The sequence below is a fragment of the Gekko japonicus genome, unplaced genomic scaffold (genome assembly GCF_001447785.1).
Source record: "Gekko japonicus isolate JY-2015 unplaced genomic scaffold, Gekko_japonicus_V1.1 scaffold2839, whole genome shotgun sequence".
Classification (NCBI taxonomy): domain Eukaryota; kingdom Metazoa; phylum Chordata; class Lepidosauria; order Squamata; family Gekkonidae; genus Gekko; species Gekko japonicus.
The window spans coordinates 28,115-40,791 of record NW_015170975.1 but is presented as its reverse complement, the minus strand read 5'-3'; the positions used below and the strand labels follow the sequence as shown (position 1 = coordinate 40,791).

Here is a 12,677-nt window from a genome sequence, read left to right as displayed (position 1 = left end):
AGAACTCAAACTGACTGGCCTGTAATTTCCCAGATCTACTCTTGAATCCCTTTTAAATATGGGAGTGACGAAAGCTACCTTCCAGGCCTCAGGAATGGAGGGAATGGAGGCAGATTTTAATGAAAGATTACATATTTTTGTAAGGAGATCCACAAGTTCACATCTGAGTTCTTTCAGAACTCTCGGATGTATGCCATCCGGGCCTGGTGACATCAGTTTTTAAGTTGTCTATCAGTCATAGGACCTCCTCTCTCGTCACCTCAATCTGACTCAGGTCTCTCAACACCGCTCCTGAAATCAGTGGTTCTGGAGTGGACAAGCACATCTCATCTTCCACAGTGAAGACAGAGGCAAAAAATGCATCCAGCTTCTCAGCCATTTCCCTATCATCCTTCAGTACTCCTTTTACCCCTTGGTCATCCAAGGGCCCCACTGCCTCCCTGGCTGGTTTCCTGCTTCTAATGTATTTGAAGAAAGTTTTATTGTTGGTCTTTATATTTTTTTGCTATATGCTCCTCATATTCCCTTTTTGCCTGCCTGATCACAGACTTGCATTTTATTTGCCACAGCCTGTGTTCCCTTTTATCAGCCTCACTGAGACTAGCTTTCCATCTGTTACTCTGTCTCTTTCCTCTCATTCCTAGGAATAGCAGCATTCTTCACTGCCAGAATAATGAGACTAGCTTTCTTGTCCAGACTCGTTGCCTTGGAAACAGAAGAAGAAGAAGAGATTGGATTTATACCCCACCCTTCACTTGGAGTCTCAGAGCAGTGTACAATCTCCTTTCCCTTCCCCTCCCCACAACAGACACCCTGTGAGGCAGGTGGGGCTGAGAGAGCTCTTTCGAGAACTGCTCTTGAGAGAACAGCTCTGAGAGGACGGTGACTAACAGGGGAGCCTGGCTTGCCCTCTTCATGCCACTGCTTTGTAGAAGTCGACGATGATGTCCTCAACCAATCATGGATCCTCATCTCACCTAACCACCTGGAGAGAGGGTGAATTGTTTTGCAGGGAAGGTACAGGCAGAAATACTTGACATATCCACATATCAGATATGCAGAAAAAGACTCCAGAGTCCCTGAGCCTGCAAGGCATCTTCACAAGCAGACTCTTGTAGAACTGAGGCCCCATCTGCCTGCATTTTTATTGGTCTAGAAGTGCCATATTTCCTGTCTGCAAAGGTCCTGTCTTCAAATTTATAAGTGCCTTCTAATGGCTGATCTTTAATTAAGACACAATACAATATCGTGCCCATACTCTTTGTAATTATTTCTTTGATGCTCAGCAGGCAAAAATTCTGCTTCGCCTGTTTTAAAGAACACTCTGGTTGCCAGCAAATTTAGAAAACACAACAGTGGCCACAGGATTGGAAAAGGTCAGTATACATTCCAATCCCAAAGAAGGGCAATGCCAAGGAAGGTTCAAACTATCGCACAATTGCACTCATATCACGTGCTAGCAAGGTCATGCTCAAGATCCTACAAGCTAGGCTTCAACAGTACGTGGATAGAGAACTGCCAGAAGTACAAGCTGGGTTTCGAAGAGGTAGAGGAACTAGAGATCAAATTGCCAACATTCGCTGGATTATGGAGAAAGCAAGAGAGTACCAGAAAAATATCTACTTCTGCTTCATTGACTATGCTAAAGCCTTTGACTGTGTGGATCACAACAAACTATGGCAGGTCCTTAAAGAGATGGGAGTACCAGACCACCTCACATGTCTCTTGAGAAACCTGTATAAGGGCCAAGAAGCGACAGTTAGAACCGGATATGGAACAACTGATTGGTTCAGCATAGGAAAAGGAGTACGACAAGGATGTATATTGTCGCCTTGCTTATTTAATATATATGCAGAGTACATCATGCGAAATGCTGGCCTGGATGAATCACAAGCGGGAATTAAGATTGCTGGGGAAAAGATCAACAACCTCAGATATGCAGACGATACCACTCTGATGGCAGAAAGTGAAGAGGACCTCAAGAGCCTCTTGCTCAGGGTAAAAGAGGAGAGCGCAAAAGTGGGCTTGAAGCTCAACATCAAAAAAACTAAGATCATGGCATCCGGCCCCATCACTCCTTGGCAAATAGAAGGGGAAGTCGTGGAAGTGGTGACAGACTTCACGTTCCTGGGATCCCAGATCACCGCAGACTGTGACTGCAGCCATGAAATTAAAAGACGCCTGCTCCTTGGGAGGAAAGCGATGGCGAACCTAAACAGCATGATAAAAAGTAGAGACATCACCCTGCCAACAAAAGTCCGCATGGTCAAAGCAATGGTATTCCCAGTAGTCATGTATGGCTGTGAGAGTTGGACTATAAGGAAGGCCGAGCGCCGAAGAATAGATTCTTTTGAACTATGGTGCTGGAGGAGACTCTTGAGAGTCCCTTGGACTGCAAGAAGAACAAATCAGTCAATCCTCAAAGAAATCAACCCTGACTGTTCCCTGGAAGGCCAGATAATGAAACTGAAGCTCAAATACTTTGGCCACCAAATGAGAAGGGAGCACTCACTGGAGAAGACCCTGATGCTGGGAAAGATTGAAGGTCAAAGAAGACGGGGACGGCAAAGGATGAGATGGTTAGACAGTGTCATAGATGCAACGAACATGAAGTTGAGCAAACTTCAGAGGATGGCGGAAGACCGGAAGGCCTGGCGTGATCTGGTCCATGGGATCGCAAAGAGTCGGAACAACAACAACTGGTTAGAGGAGACCTCAGCCAAACAGGAACTGGGGCAAGAATGTGCAAGTTCAGTGACATTTTCAAGATGAAAATCTGAGATGTGACTATTAAAATGCTAATACAGAGAGAGGGAGAGAGGAGAAGAAGGAGGAGAAGGAGAAGAAAATATTGGATTTACAGCCTGCCCTTCCCTCAGAGTCTCAGAGCGGCTTACAATCTCCTTTCCCTTCCCCTCCCAACAACAGACACCCTGTGAGTAAATGGGGCTCAGAGAGCTCTTTTGAGAGCTCGTGAGAAAACAGCTCTAAGAGAACTGCGGCTTCCCCAAGGTCACCCAGCAGCTGCATGTGGAGGAGTGAGGAATCAAGCCCGGTTCTCCCAGATTAGAGCCCGCGCTCCTAACCACTACACCAAAGTGGCCCGGGGTCACCCTACACATTTCATGGGGAGGTGGAGATTTGAAGTTGGTCTCCCAGATCCACCCCCCCCTCTAACTACAACAACCACACTGGTGGACAGGTGTTTCCCAGTTTAACATCATCCAAAGATGTTAAAGAATCTGATCAAAAATGGTAACCCACAAAACCAGACAAGTTGGAACAAAATATCTCGGCACATCCCTCCTCTCATCTGTACTGGGTTGGATTTAACAGATTTTCCACTGAAGATCAAGGGATGAGATGTCACCTATTTATTTATTTTTATTTATTTATTGGATTTCTACACTGCCCTTCTCGCTGTAGCAGGCTCAGGGCGGCTTACACAACCCCTACACAGCTAAAACAGAACTAAGTAAAATCATGACAATACAAATATGCACATTACAAACTGCTAGAGCTAAAACAGTTCATATACAGCGGTAGGCATGAAGAGTCTCCAGCAAGCAGGCAGGCAGTTCCCATTGTGGTCTGGGTTATATCGGTTGTTGATGTTGATATAGATGTTAATATTGGGGCCAGGGCCTTTGTTGTATAATGTGGCTCCCTAGTCGAAGGCCTGGTGGAAGAGCTCCGTCTTGCAGGCCCTACAGAACTGTAAAAGGTCCTACAGTGCCCTGATGTCTTCTGGAACCTCATTCCACCAGTGCGGAGCCACCACTGAAAAGGCCCCAGCCCTTGTCACAGCCAGCCTGGCTTCTCTAGGGCCTGGCAGGGCCAGATGGTTTTGGGACCTATGACCACCAAGAAGGCTATGCTGGGGAATCATATAACCTGCATGGACAAAAGCCATGTGGGATGGGGGCTGTATTAATGAGTGGTACTAGGTGAGATTGAGGCTGTGGCCAGACATACCATTCGGCATGGAAGGGAAGCGCCCCTATTTCCTCCAGAGGAATTTGACTCACAGTTGTGCGATCACACATCCCTTTGTGCTGCGGCCTCAGCCCATCATTGAGTGATCGGACGCCACCTCAGGCAAGTGGGGTTTTATTGCCTTTTGTTTCCCATGTGCATAAATGAGGAACCGAACCTCCACGTGGAGGGTTCCCCATGGAGTATGCAGTTATGCGCATACTGCTAAGCAAAGGAAAAAAATGGCTCTGAGTCGGGATGGAATGAGCAGACAACCCAATGGCTTGAGAGTGTGTTTGAGCGATCAGACTTGGGGAAATCTGTCCGTGGCCCGTTGGCAAGTGTTAGGACCGGACTGTCCCTGTTGTCTTTTAACTCCTTCTCCGTGGCAGGGCAACATGGGTTGCTGATGACTGTGGGACCTTTCCGAGATGTTGCTTTCTGATTGTGCCCTTTAGATCCAACAGGCATTTGCAGCTGAGTTGGATCTAAAGGCCTGACCACAGCCTGAATGAACAAGATGGCTGGATCTAACCCATTTCCCCCAGTGTTCCCAGTAAAAGGAATACTCCAACCTCTTATAGGAGGACATATTTCAGATTTCTGTGTACGGTTTTCAGTTTCACCCTTAGCCTTTGTGAAATCGTACCAGGCTCTTGATAATAATTTGAACGGAGGGCGGGATGAATGTGTCACTTCCTCTTTTAGCCTTGATTCATCTTATTCTCAGTGGGTCTTCCCCCCCACCCCCAGATTAAATTATAGCCACCTACCCAGCTCAGTGGCATGGTTAGAAATGGCCTCTCAAATATTGCTCTTTCATGGAAACGCGAGCCATTTCTCTCCATTGCCCTGCCACTGAATTTGCTCTTTCAGGTTGACTTCAAATATTCATGCTGCCGTTCTAATTAACAACCCCGGAGGACAGATTTCCTAAGAAAACCGACATTTACAACAAGTAATATTTGATGCTGAAGAAGAAATATTTTGCAGAAGACAGTAATGAGGCGGGGGAGGGGGAGGTAGCAAAAGAGGGAAGGAAGAAGGAAAGAGGAAATTATGCTACGGGGAACACTAGATTTAATATTTAGCAATAAGACAAGATAGCAATTAGAACCAGAAACCTGGAATTTACTTAACAGAGAATCCATCACATGTTAAAGCACGGCAGACCAGCACGGCCCAGATTCACTTAAACTCATGTAATGAGTGCTAACGGTTCCTACAAATATGCCATCCAATTAGCAGAGTGTCTCAAATATTCCTGAGTCCATCAAAAATTCCAGGGGCAGTGCTAGTTTGAGGATTTGGGGGAAGAGGCTTCCAGCCAGTTTGGTGTAGTGGTGAGGGGCGCGGACTCTAATCTGGGAGAACCGGGTTTGATTCTGCGCTCCTCCACATGCAGCTGGCTGGTGTGATGTTGGGTCAGTCACAAGTTCATTCAGAGCAGTTCTCAAGAGAGCTCTCTCAGCCCCACCTACCTCACAGGGTATCTATTGTGGGGAGGGGAAGGGAACGGAGATTGTAAGCGAGACTGCTTCGGATAGTGAAGGGTGGGGTATAAATCCAAACTCTTCTTCTATTCTCTCTTCTTCTCAAGATGCCCTCCGTTAACGGGGGAGACACAAGTTCAGAATCTCTACCTAACCAGAAAACTCAAGGCACAAATGGATGTGAGAAAGATCCCACATTTCCATCGATCTATAACATACAAATGGCAGGCTCAGGTGGCCGCAGTTTGCCTGGGGCCATGCATGGAAGGGAGAGGGAGTTTAGCCCTTCAACCCTCTTTCAATTTTGCTATTCAAAAGCAGGCTTCCTGCTTTGTTATTAGAATTTTTTAAAGAAAAAAAGGGAGTGCTTTTGCCCCTTTAGCATTTATTTATTTATTTATTAAATTCAACTTGTTAGGCCGCCCTTCCCTGAAAGTTGGGCTCGGGGCAGCTTGCATCATAAACAAACATAATCACCACTTTGGGGTCAGGAAGCAATTTTTCACCAGGCCAGTTTGGCCGGGGATCCTGGAGTTCTTTTGTCATCTTCTGGGCATGGAGCAGGGGTCACTGGGGGTGTTGGGGGGGAGGTATTTGTGAATTTCCTGCCTTGTGCAGGAGGTTGGTGGACTAGATGACCCTGGAGGTCTTTTCCAACCCTATGAGTCTAAGATGTTACAGGACTGCTGAAAAAAAGGAACTGATATCTGTGGGAAGCCAGGTATGCCCATTGCTCTGGGGTGGGAAGGTTCAATACCTCTGTCCTCGCAGCGCAGGGACAGCTTACAACTGAAAAAAACCTGGTCTTAAAGGTGCCACTGGACTGTTTTGGACCGGGGGGGTCAGTGGGCCTCTGCAACTTACCTGGCTGCTTCTTGCTCTGACCGAGGGCTGCTGGGTGAAGGGGTGCGGAGGGCTGGGTAGGAGAGTCTGAGAGTACCAACTGTGACTGTCCTCAACTGAATGTGTGGCCAAACATCTCTGCCTTGCAGGCCCTATGGAAAGGTAGTAAGTTGCGTAGGGCCTGGATATTTTCTGGCAGAGATCCAACCCTATGAGTCTAAGATGTTACAGGACTGCTGAAAAAAAGGAACTGATATCTGTGGGAAGCCAGGTATGCCCATTGCTCTGGGGGGGGGAGGTTCAATATTTAAAATGGAACTCTGGAGAATTCCACATGCATGAGTTCCTCTTCATTAACCAGACCAGATTATTTAGGGCTCAAAAAAAGTCCTAGAGAGAAATTCAGGTAAGGATAATTCCAAAAGCCTTCCTAATCAGTAAAGCTCTACGCAGACACCTGGGAGAAACAAGAAGTCCTGATCTGTAAAGATGAGTCATGCTGTTGACTGGGACCGGTGCAAAGGCTTGGCTCCGTTTAGAAGGCTTGTTTTTTAAAAAAAATAAATAAATCTGGAAGCCAGAAGGAGAAAATGGGGGGAGAGAGAAAAATATATATCGCTTTTATCTGATGTGTGATACCACTTGCTGAATTTTCCGAGCCTACATGTTCTCTGAAAAGGAAAGATGTGTTATAAAAATGCAGAGATGCAGTTATGTAAATATTTATAACAACAAATTACAATAAATCTCCTCTTTGGTGGGAAACGTGGGGCTTCTGCCAGCCCTCCGCCCCCAAAAGTGTGAGGGGAGAGGAGGAGGACTCAGCCCGGGAAGGGGGGGGGACATTCTACCTCCGCAAAGTGACAAAGCAAAGCATAACTCAAGGGACCGGAATGACATGTTAGCATGCGTTGAAGTTAAATTTGTGAAACGTTCTAACATGTCTGCAGGGTGTGATACAGCAGCAGTCTCATCCATATGGGAGCTTGTGATATTAGATTAGTGATAATCTACTGATACACCAGTGAGTGAATTATAGAAAGAACGGGTTCTGCAGGCTTTCTAACATAGTTTTATCTCTCCCATTCCTCCAGAGAGCTTAGGGGGACTCACAACAATGATGTGAGGCAGGTTAGGTTGAAATATAGTGGCAGTCCTAATGTCACCCGCTGAGAGATCAGTTGTAACTAAGATTATACATCCATCTATAAAATGCAGGGTTGTACTGCCTCAATTCGCCTTGGGTTGTGCTGGAAACGGAGAGCAGGTTTCCCTATTCACATCAGGTTCCCTGACTATGGTATTAACATACCCTTGTGCCTGACCTGGAAGCTCCAGCTGATCCCGAATGCGGCCACGTGGGTCCTTACTACCCCTCAGCAGCACATATTCAACCTGTGCTGCGTGAGCTGCACTGGCTCCCAGCAGAGCACTGGATCCAGTTCAAGGTTCTGGCTTTTACCTTTAAGAAAATAAGAGAATATAAGAGAAGCCAATGTTGGATCAGGCCAGTGGCCCATCCACTTCAACACTCTGTCACACAGTTCTAAAAGAGGCAGGATAATGGATATTGTACTGCAAGGTTGCTGATTGGATTGTAGTTTGGAGGCACAATGAGGGGGCCAGGCACACCTTTTTGGGAATTGTGGGGCTGCCACAGAAGAGGCCCTTTCATGTGTACCTACCAAACAAATGTCTTTAATTGCTGGGACAATCAGGAGGGCATCCCCCTGTGATCTTAATTCCCAGGCAGGAACATACTAGAGAAGATGGTCCTTCAGAGATACCAGTCCCAAGCCATGTAGGGCTTTAAAGGACAAACCAACACCTTGAATTGGATTTGGGAGTGGACTGGTAGCCGATGTAACTGCTGTAATGTTGGAGTCACTTCATCCTGTAGTTCTCTCCAACCAGCAGTCTAGCCATAGCATTCTGTACTAGCTACAGCTTCTGAAAACTCTTCAAAGGTAGCCCCAAGTAGAGAGCATTGCAGTAGTCCAGTATAGATGTAACTAAGTTATGGTTCACTGTGGCTAGATCTGACTGACCCAGGAATGAAACAGTCAATGCGCCAGCCAGAGCCAATCCAGGAATAAAAGCAATAGATGCACCAGCCGGAGCTAAGCAAATGTACTCCAAACCACAGCAGCCACCTGGTTTTCTAAGGTGACCACTGTATCAAGTAGCACTCCCAAACTGCAAACTTGGCTTTTCAAGGGGAGTATAACCCCATCCAAGTCAGGGGAGAACTGAAGTCTATGGACTGCCTTTCTACTAACACAGAGAACCTCAGTCCTGTCAGGAATAAGTCTCAGACTTTATCACACTCATTCAGCCCAGTACTGACTCCAAGCACTGGTTCAGAACATCAACCGCATCCTTGGAATTAGGTGGGAAAGAAAAGTAGATCTGGGAGGCATCCACATATGGTGACAATCGCATACCTCCTGATGACCTCTCCCAGTGGCTTCATATAGATAATGAACAGCATGGGGGTTAAGATGGAACCCCGTGGCATCCCATAGGTCAACAGCCATGGGGCAGAGCAGGAACACCCCAACATTGATTGATCCCCTAGATAGGACTCAGACAGCTGTAATATGAAGCCCTTTAGTCCCAGTGCTGAGAGGAGGACCAGTAGGATTACTATGGTTAGTAGAGGTCATCAACCAATACGATCAAAGCAGTCTCTGTGCCAAATCCTGTTCTGAAGCCAGACTGAAATGGCTACAGAAAATCAGTCTCTTCCAAGAACCCCTGAAGCTGAAAGGCAACAACCCACTCTAGCATCTTGCCCCAAAATGGAAGATTAGAGACTGGACAATTTTTTTTTCTAACATAGTAGGGCTCAGGGGCAGGGTTTTTCCCCAAAAAACAGGTCTAATCCCTGCTTTCTTGTGCATGGATGGTACAACTCCCACTCTCAAATAGGCATTTACCCACTCAGCCAGCTTCGTTGCCCTCCTCCGGACACCTTACAGCTTGTCTATATCCTTCTTAAATTGTGGCACCCAAAACTGAACACAACACTCTAGGTGAGGTATAACAAGAGCAGAGTAAAGCGATACCATCACTTCGTGTGATGTAGACATTATACTTCTGTTGATAGAGTCCAAAATTGTGTTTGCCTTTTTATTAACTATTTGAAGAATTTTAAGCCATATAGTTGTTCAAAAGCTGTGTATACTACACACAATGCGTAGTGGTAGTGGTGGTGGTAGTAGTAGTAATATGCAGTGGTTCAAGCATTAGACTAGGATCGGGGAAGCTTATGTTCAGACCTCCGCTCTACAATGAAGTTCACTGGGCGGCTCCAGGCAGCTCATTCTCCCTCTGCATAACCTACATCACATAACCTTGTCCGAGATAGATTCCCATGAGAATCTAGTTGGCTGTCTGTCGGGGCAAGAGTATTGGACTAAGAAAACCATCAGTCTGCCCTGACCTGGGTCGACCAAGCCAGCCTGATCTCATCAGATCTTGGAAGTTCAGGTCAGCCCTAATTAGTAACTGGATGGAAGACCACCAAAAAAGGCCAGGGCTACAGTGCAGAGGCAGGCAATGGCAAACCACCTCTGCTCATCACGCACCTTGAAAACCCCTTGAGGGGTCATGGGGATGCCAGCCTCCAGGTGGGACCTGGGGATCCCCCGGAATTACAGCTCATCTCCAGACTTCAGAGACCAGTTCCTCTGGAGAAAATGGCCGCTTTGTAGGCTGGACTCTATGGCATCGTACCCTACTGAGGTCCCTGTCCTCTCCAGGCTCCATCCCCAAATCTTCAGGAGTTTCCCAACCTGGATCTGGGCATCTGTGTGCTGGTGGCCACAGGGGGACTTGACAACCCCAAGGGGTCACCATAAGTCTTGTGACTTGATGGCACGTTCCACCATAAGGTTGCCAGCTCTGGGTTGGGAAAGGCTTGGAGATTTGGGGGTGGAGCCTGGGGTAAGCAAGGTTTGGGTACAGTGCCATGGAGTCTACTCCCCCCTCCCAAAGCAGCCATGCTCTCCAGGGAGACTGATCTCTGTCCATTGTAATGCCAGGGGATCTCCAGGCTGTACCTGGAGGTTGGCAGCCCTGTTCCACCACCAGACGTGTACTTGAACACATGAAGCTGTCTTACACTCACCCCCCCCAATAGCTAGGAATCCAAAACAGTCCAGTGGAGCCTGAGCGCTGGGTGTTGCCTTCTGAAACACTTCCGGTGATGTCAGGGGGTGTGGCATATGCAAATAAGTTATGCAAATAAATTATGAAAATAAGTTATGCTAATGAGCTCCTGCACCTCTTTTTCTACACAACGACCCCTGCTGATACTGAACAAAACTCTTGGTCAATCAAAGTCAGTATTGTCTCCTTTGACTGGCAAAGGCTCTCCTCCACAGCCTTTAGCAGAGGTACTTCCCGTGAGCCTGGTTCTTTTCACTGGAGATGCCAGGGATTGAACCAAGGACCTTCTGCATTCCAAAAAGATGCTGTACCACTGATCCACAGCCACTCCCCCTGAGGGGGCATTTTCACTCAGCTAGTGAGTGAAAGCCACGAGGGAGAACAACTTTAGTAATCAAGAATGGGTGTCAATATTCTTAATACCTCCAGCTCAGGAGGGTTTAGACACAGAACATTCAGGATTAGGGAGATATCATCTTGAGGAACACAAAAGACATCACAGGCTCAGCAATGCACAATGCAGTAGATTGTTCTGCAGTTATGATTAACAAAAGGCTCGGGTGTGATTTGGCACATAGGAAAACAGGAACAGAAGCTGAAAGATGACAGATACAGGATGGTGCTTGGTTTAAGGCCTTGCACATGAAAAAGCAGACAGGTCTCTGAAGAGGAAGCACAGACATTTTTGAAAGAGATAATGACCGATTTCCCACAAGCAGCTGCACCACCCTCACTCTTCCCTTTCCACCCAACTGTATTCGTCAATTTCCCACCACTTGCTGCGCAGGGGCATTTTGACCCCCAGCATCCCCCGATTTCCCCCGCGTCTTCTAGATCCTTGTTTTTTGAGATCGAGGAGATGCAGGGTCTCTGGTTAAGGTCTCTCATATCCCCTGCCACCTGAACATTTTAGCTGGAGATGCCGGGGAATGAACCTGGGACCTTCTGCATGCCAAGCAGATGCCCTGCCACTGCACCAAGGTCCCTCTCACAGCCTCTTCCAGTGGAGAACCATTGCCATTCAGAGCAGACAAGACGGCCCTTGAGTCTCACATATAGAATCATAGAGTTGGAAAAGACCTCCAGGATCATCTAGTCAAACCCTGCAGGAAATTCTCAAAAACAATGCAGGAAATTGACAAATACACCCCCCCACACACACACACCCAGTGACTCTTGTTCCATGCCCAGAAGATGACAAAAAACAACAACATCCAGGATGTCCAGGCAAACCGGCCTGGAGACAAATTGCTTCCTGACCCCGAAGTGGCACCCAGGACTTCCCTGGCCATGTGAGAAAGGGCCACAAGGACTAAGCACTGATGCAACCCTCCCTGCCCCTCCCTCTCACGAGCTGCCTAAATTCACAGAATCAGTATTGCTCTCAGCCTCTGTTAAAAAACCTCCAATGAAGGTATAAGGCAGCTTCGTGTGTTCATAAATTAGAGCGGGAGGGCAGAAGGAACAAGTATTTCTTCTCCGGCTCAGATTTTCCATTCAAGCCGGAGAGGAACTCGGCCGCTGCAATCTCGTCTCGCTTTGAAGGTGGTCCTTTCCGAGCTGCTGAAGCTTATATTCCAAGGCAAAGGAGTGCAACTCTTCGGCAAATCTCATACTGAAGGACACGGTCGAGGGAGAAACACCTGCAACTATATTCCTCAGCCAGCTGCCTGGTATAAGCAGTCATAACCACGGTAAAATTCCATGAAAAGATTGGAAGACATGCAAATAGGGAGCAGTTGTGGCTCAGTGGTAGAGCATCTGCCTCGCCTGCAGAAGGTCCCAGGTTCAATCCCCGGCATTTCCACTTAGAAGGATCAAATAGGTGATGTGAAAGACCTCTGCTTGAGATCCTGCCAGTCTGAGTAGACCATACTGAACTTGATGGACTGAAGGGCTGATTCAGTATAAGTCAGCTTCGTATGTGTTCCAAATGTGGATTGAGTCTAATAACAGCTGAAGCTGGCACAGGGGGGGAAATAACCTTTCAGATCCATGCCAGTTACAGGCATGCTGAGTTTGAAATAATTGCATTAAAAAACCTCTCTTCAGACCTTAGTTAGAAACACTTGTTCTTGATCTGGAGAGAAAAACCGGCAAACAGGTAATTTGGTATGCAGGAATTAGGCACAGAGACCCTGAGTTGGGAAGGTCCACGGAGACCATCTAGTCCAACCCTCTAGTCCAAATCCA

The 12,677-nt window shown here is 47.2% G+C and overlaps 1 non-coding gene across 1 annotated transcript; it reads left to right on the top strand.

The window, feature by feature from the left end:
* The first annotated feature begins 12,219 nt into the window (after window positions 1-12,219).
* On the top strand, window positions 12,220-12,291 carry TRNAA-CGC. The gene has a single exon. It is a non-coding gene; the product is annotated as a tRNA-Ala (tRNA).
* Window positions 12,292-12,677: the final 386 nt, after the last annotated feature.